This window comes from Myotis davidii, unplaced genomic scaffold (genome assembly GCF_000327345.1).
Source record: "Myotis davidii unplaced genomic scaffold, ASM32734v1 scaffold399, whole genome shotgun sequence".
Lineage (NCBI taxonomy): Eukaryota > Metazoa > Chordata > Mammalia > Chiroptera > Vespertilionidae > Myotis > Myotis davidii.
This window is the reverse complement of record NW_006292094.1, coordinates 3,485,868-3,491,997: the sequence shown is the minus strand read 5'-3', so window position 1 is coordinate 3,491,997 and position 6,130 is coordinate 3,485,868. Positions and strand designations below refer to the sequence as shown.

The window sequence follows — 6,130 nt, the reverse complement described above, 5'->3', positions numbered from 1 at the left end:
ATCTTAATCAATAAAAAATATTTAAAAAAAAGAAACACGGTCTTCATCCGCACAGTGCATGCAGGGCCGCTCGCAGACGACCCTGGACGGTCAGCAGGGCCAGAGGGGGCTGTTTGGTTAGGAGGCCTGTCCTCCTAGCCCGCCCCTCACCCACCCGCACCTCGGCTCCAGCCCCTGACGAGAAGCGCTTTCACAGCAGCTGGCTGGTGCTTCTCACCAGTGAGGCCGTGTTCGCCCGGTGTCAGCCCCACCTCCCCTTCCTGTGAAATGGGGGTAACCATCCCCACCCCGGGGGGGTGTCGAGAGGCCTGTGGAGGTGAAGAGCAAGAAGCTTCTAGAACCAGCCACCTGGGTCGTCTGGCCTCCCTGCTTCTCTCTGAGTAACTGCAGGGACCAGCAGCTTGGTGCCTGCCTCAGATGCCTCGACTGTGGCAGTGGGAGCAGCTAGAGCCCCGAGCCATCGGGCTGTTGGGAGGCAGCAGCCCAGCACTTCCAAAGACTCAGTGGGTGTGACCTCATGTGACGCACAGCCCGCAGAGCAACACGTGGCCCAGGCGTGGGGCCTGCCTCCCTCTGGCGCCCCTCTCCGTCTCCTCTCCCCCTCCCACCACGCCCTCTGTGTCCCGGCCACGGACAGACTCCCCTTTCTCCAGCTCTCCAGGAAAACTGCGCAGTTCCAGAGCCAAAAGTGGCCCCAGTGTCCAGTCCTTCCTGGAGCTGTTGACAGTTCTAGCTGCTGCTCCTGGAGGCGGGGCACTGGGCAGAGAAGCCATGTGCTCCTGGAGACTGTCCCCACGGCTGGCCACAGGCAGCCCCTCCACCTTTCCCATGCACGACCAACTTGGCTCTGGCCACCTTTCTCTCACTGCCACGGCGCCAGGCCCACGCCTCCTGGCAGCGCCGTCGCATAGAAGCTGGGATCAGAGAAGGGCGGAGTGGGGAAAGCCCTGGCCGAGTGGAAGTCAGCTACGCCCCTGCCTGGTTCTCAGGTGGGCAGTGGCTTGCCCAGGTTCACACAGCGATGAAAGGTGTAGTCACGTCTGCAGCCCAGTTCTTCCAGCTCTTATCAGACAGTAAAAAAAACAACCACCAAAACACAACAACAACAAATACACGATCAAAAGAAGTTTTGAGTCCTAGCCGGTTTGGCTCAGTGGATAGAGCGTCGGCCTGTGGACTGAAGGGTCCCAGGTTCGATTCCGGTCAAGGGCACATGCCCAGTTGTAGGTTCAATCCCCAGTATGGGGCGTGCAATTCTCATCATTGATGTTTCTCTCTCTCTCTCACTTTCTCCCTTCCTCTCTGAAATCAATAAAAACATATTTTGAGAGAGAGAATGAGAGAGAGAGAGAGAGAGAGAGAGAGAGAGGTTTTGAGAGGTGCTAGAAAGGGCCTGGGGGTGCTGGCACTTGAGACTGAGAGGACGGGGAGGACTCACTAAACTGACCCATGCAAAGGCCTGAGGAGGGAGCAGCTTGCCGCTCTGAGGCCAGTGTGGCCAGAGCTGGGTGAGTGCGGAGAGATGCGGCCCACGGAGCGGCGCCCCATCATGCACAGCCTTGCAGACCTCCGGCGGTTTGCACTTCAGGCGAAATACGGGAGTTTTAAAAGATGACTCTGATCAGAATAGATGGTTCTACAAACAAGATAACAAATGGCTCACGAGCTCCCGAAAAGATGTTCACACTCATTAGCCAGCAGGAGAATGCAGATCCACACCACAGCGATACCACTTCACCCCCACCAGGATGGCGAGGAGCCAAGCCTGGGGAATAAGCACTGGCGAGGATGCAGAGGAGATGGAACCCGCAGACACTGCTGCAGGGAAGGGGACATGGGCAGCTGCTCCAGAAAACCGGCCGGTGGTTCCTCAAAGGTGAAGGGAGTTCCCATATGCCCCAGCAATCCCACTCACCGGTATATTCCCCGAGGAAATGCAGATGCACGTTCTCCCAAATGCCCATCCCGCAGTGTCCACAGCAGCCAGAGGAGGGAGGCAGCCCCAGTGTCCCTCAGCGGATACACAGATAAGTAAAACGTGAGGTGTTCATACAAAGGAATGTGATTTTAGCCATAAGAAGGAACCAAGTACTGGCACTGCTCCGATACGGGAGCATCTTGACAATAAAATGCTAAGTGAGAGAAGCCAGTCACTAAAGGCCGAACGAACATCACGTGATTGCATTGATAGGAAATGTCCAGAAGAGGCACATCAGTAGGGACAGAAAGCAGGTCAGTGGTTGCCTAGCCCTGGGTGGGCGTAGGGCAGTGATGGCGAACCTTTTGAGCTCGGCGTGACAGCATTTTGAAAAACCCTAACTTAACTCCGGTGCCGTGTCACATATAAAAAATTTTTTGATGTTTGCAACCATAGTAAAACAAAGACATGTTTTTGGTATTTATTTTATATATTTAAATGCCATTTAACATAGAAAAATCAACCAAAAAATGAGTTCGCGTGTCATAGGTTCACCATCACTGGCGTAGGGGGTGGATCAGGAGTGACAGCCAGTGTGTACAGAGCTCCTTTTCGGGGCGATAAAAATGTTCTGGAATTAGATCGTGGTGATGGTTGCACAACTCTAAAAGCAATTTACGTGTACACTTTAAATGGGTGAATTGTATGTCTGTGAATTATATCGGTTAAGCTTTTATGCTTTTTTTTAAAAAAAGAGACCACTGGTCGCTGGTGGGGGTAGGATGGCAGCAGGGCAGCCAGGCGGCCGGTAGTACAGTCACGGGCTCCAAGCCCCCGGCCCACAGGAGGCACTGCGTGAGCACCTGTGCTGCCTTGAACGGCTGATCCCGGGTCAGGATCTCCCTTCTCCTCCCACCCAGCTCTCTCGGCGCTGTGGGCATTTTGGACAGGGCTATTCTTCATTGTGGGGAGCCTGTCCTGTGCATTGGTAGGATGTGTAGCAGCATCCCTGGACCCCCACACCCCCCCACTCACACACACACCCCGGTCGCGACAATCAAAAATACCCCCAGACATTGCCAGATGTCCCCTGGAGGGAAGCTGTCCACAGTGAGAACCACTGTTCTAACTTTTCTTGCTCACCTGGTCAATTCCTGGTGATCCTTCTAGAACCATTTCTGATAATCAGTCTTCCAGGGAGCCCTCACCCTTCAACCTCTGAAGTCCCACAGTTTCCTAAACACTCCCCATCACAGCCCTGAGGACGTTGTTTGCACGCCACTGCCCCTCACCCCTCTGTAGAGATGGCACTGTGAGCCTCTGGGTCCCCTGCATCCTGCACAGACCTGGCACTTTGGAGGTCACCGCTGAGCCGGTTCTGTGCCTGTACAGTGCAGGGCTGCAGTGCTAGGTGCTTGAATGTCAGCTACTAGAATCTGCTGACCCTCCTGACCCTGGTTAGCAGTGTGGTCTCTGAATCTAGATGGCCTGGGATTGAACCGGGTGTGACACTGGCCCGGGCACCTGGCTGCATTTGTTTGGCTCCTGGTTTCCTTTCTGTAAATGGGTTATCGTGAGCACATAGTAAGAACAAACGGATGTTAATAACTTAGTATTCCTCTTCCTTTTAAGGGGCCAACCAGGCCTCACCCAAGAGGGTGGCCCTGTAATTGACAAGTGTTCATATGCTGGCCCTGTCTTGGGTGCTGGCCAGGAGGAGGTGAGAGTGGGTGGGTTATATTGTCACTAGAAACCAGACAGTTCAATGACCACTAATTATTAAAGAGTATGCTCACTGCATACAATCTGGAAAGTTCAGAATTATAAAGAGTCAAGTAATAAATCTCCCATAATGCCACCACCCAGCCGGCAGACATTGTTAACATGCTTTGGCTCATTTCCTTCCAGTGTTTTTTCAAAAGTGCTCGCCACAGATTTGTGGCCATGTCATATACATGCCTATGCACAAGCATGAACCCATTCATTAAAAACTGTCCATTCTTAGCAGCACGCTGTCTCATAACCTAACTGACCCCTCTTGTTGGACATTTAGGCGCTTTCTGGTTGTTGATGAATCTGTTTGCATTCGAAAGAGCCTTTGTTCATATCCCTGTCCTTGCTTTGGATGTCCTCTTCTTCTTTTAAAACATTTTTTGGTAGAGAAACCTCTCTAGCCTAACGGGACGCCCGTTTTCCCACCAGCCAGCAGGGATCTCCTCCCAGGACTGAGCTAATCCCCGGGATTGGGTCTTAATCCCATGTCCCCCTCCCTGGTGCGCTGGGGAGATGGACCACAGCCGGCCTCGTTTCCCCTTCGGACGCATCACCAGGAGGGCCAGTTCAGTTAGTCACCCACGGAGGATGGGGAACAGAAAGTGCCGTGAAGCCAGGGGAAGCAGCCGAGGCCAAGGTTAATGGGGACGAGGGGATCCCGGACAAGGTGGTTGAGGAAGGAAGAGGGTTGGTGGAATGGAGTGACTCAGCCTGGTCTCTGCTTCCTGCGTGGTGCTGAGGGGTGACCTTCCCTTCAGACCCTGGAAAAGCCACCTGGCAAAGGCGCCCAGGCCCACGGCCAGCCAGCAGACCCGCCTTCTCCATGAGGCCTGGGCCAGGAAATCCTGCTGCTCGGGTTGGCACCTGCCAGGCGCCCAGCCGGTGATAGACACTTTTCACAGCCATGTCTGGGGCCAGGCAGACCTGAGGCCACCCCCAGCACAGGCACTTCCTACCAGGTGACTCTGTGGATCACGGACCCCCTGAGCCTTGCTTTCCTCGTCTGTAAATTGGGTTTTAGTGGCACTGACTTCCCAGGATTGGTGAGATGACTGTAGCCACTGCTGTATACATAGCACCCCAGGCCCGCACAGGGCAGCTGTCAGAGAAGTGGCATTTTCTCCTTCTATTCAGTTCTCAGCATATCTCAGCGTCAGGGAGGACAATCAATATATCTCTCCAATCGCCTTTCATAACCTACAGGGAACTCATAAGTCACAACTTCGTATGACAAATCAGGAGACGGAGGCTCCGAGAGAAACCAGGAATCTCTACAGGATATGAAGTGGCATCTCACAGATCTCATGTCTTAGGGAACCATCCAGATGTGTGTCTGGGTTGGGGGGGCTCCTGTCCCCCTGTCCCTGGGTCCTGCTTCATGCCCAGCAGGGCCACTGACCATCTCTAGCAAAGGGGACCAGGGAGGACCTACCTGGTGATGACGATGGGCTCCGGGAGGCAAAGGGCACCTGCACTCTGGGCCCTGATTTAAGGTGTGACAGCTGCCATGGTGGGGGCACCACAGTTGCAAGGACCTTCTTGCCCCGCCCCCTCCTACCCTCCCAGCCATCTCCGAGCAGGCACGCATATACCCCTTTCCTGGGGAGGAAACTGAAGCCCTTTTGCTGAAGGTCAGCTGCACTGAGTAAGCAGGCGAACTGGGATTCTTAGCCGAGGCCACTTGCTTGGCTCATCCTGGAGGCGAACCCCTTTCCAGATGTTGGGGGGTGGGGGTGGGAGCGTCCCTGCCCGGAGCGCTGCCCTCAGCTCCATCCCAGCATCAGGGAGCAGCTGGTGAAGACGATCCCTGAGAGCTAGGGGCCCATCTCGCCACCCCTGGCCAGCCCCTGGCTTTCCTTAAGCACAAAGTCGCTTCATGCTCCAGTGCCTCCACCCAGACCCGGCCGCCCAGGGGCTGACTGTTTCAGCGCAAGTGGACTTCGCAGATCCACGCCCACGCGGGAGAGAGGACACTACCTGACCCAGCGCACGGCGCACCGGGACTGCATCCCCGCGCTCGCAGCATCCCCTTGGCGGAAGCGGCAGGGCTCCATGGGTCACAGAGGAGGAAACTGAGGCTCCACCGGCTGAGGGACCGGCCAAGGTCATGCACAGCCAGCGAGCAGCAGCGCCGGCTCGAACTCTGGGTCCGGAGACGCTGGGGAAACTCCAGCAAGTGCCCGGCCGTGTTACCTGGTGCTGCTGAAGCCGAGGGCTCCGCTGCGGTTCCCGCGCCTCCTCTACCGGCGCCCGCCGCTCTCTGGCTCCCTGACTGGGACGGAGAGGGTGGCCCGAGCCCCGAGCCCCATGCCCGCACCCACTTCCTGGTCTCCGCCCCTCACTCGCTCCTCCTCGCTCTGCAGCGCGCCTTCCTTTTTTCCTCTCTGAGTCTCTAGCTCTCCCGCTCCCCTTCCCCACCCGCTCCGTGCACAGAGCTCA

The 6,130-nt window shown here is 55.9% G+C and overlaps 1 protein-coding gene across 8 annotated transcripts in view; it reads right to left on the bottom strand.

Annotated features, from left to right (window-relative positions):
• Positions 1 to 6,036, bottom strand: part of HRH2 (histamine receptor H2) — a 49,098-nt gene extending 43,062 nt beyond the window's left edge. For 3 of the 8 annotated variants that reach the window (XM_015565103.1, XM_015565102.1, XM_015565105.1), the window contains exon 1: positions 5,885 to 6,033. The gene's annotated coding sequence lies outside the window, so the exon portion shown is untranslated. Of the gene's footprint in view, positions 1 to 5,668; positions 5,828 to 5,884 lie in introns of those variants that run through there. The other 5 variants (XR_435757.2, XM_015565106.1, XM_006765405.2 and 2 more) reach the window with 4 other exon arrangements.
• Between the last annotated feature and the right edge of the window lie 94 nt (positions 6,037 to 6,130).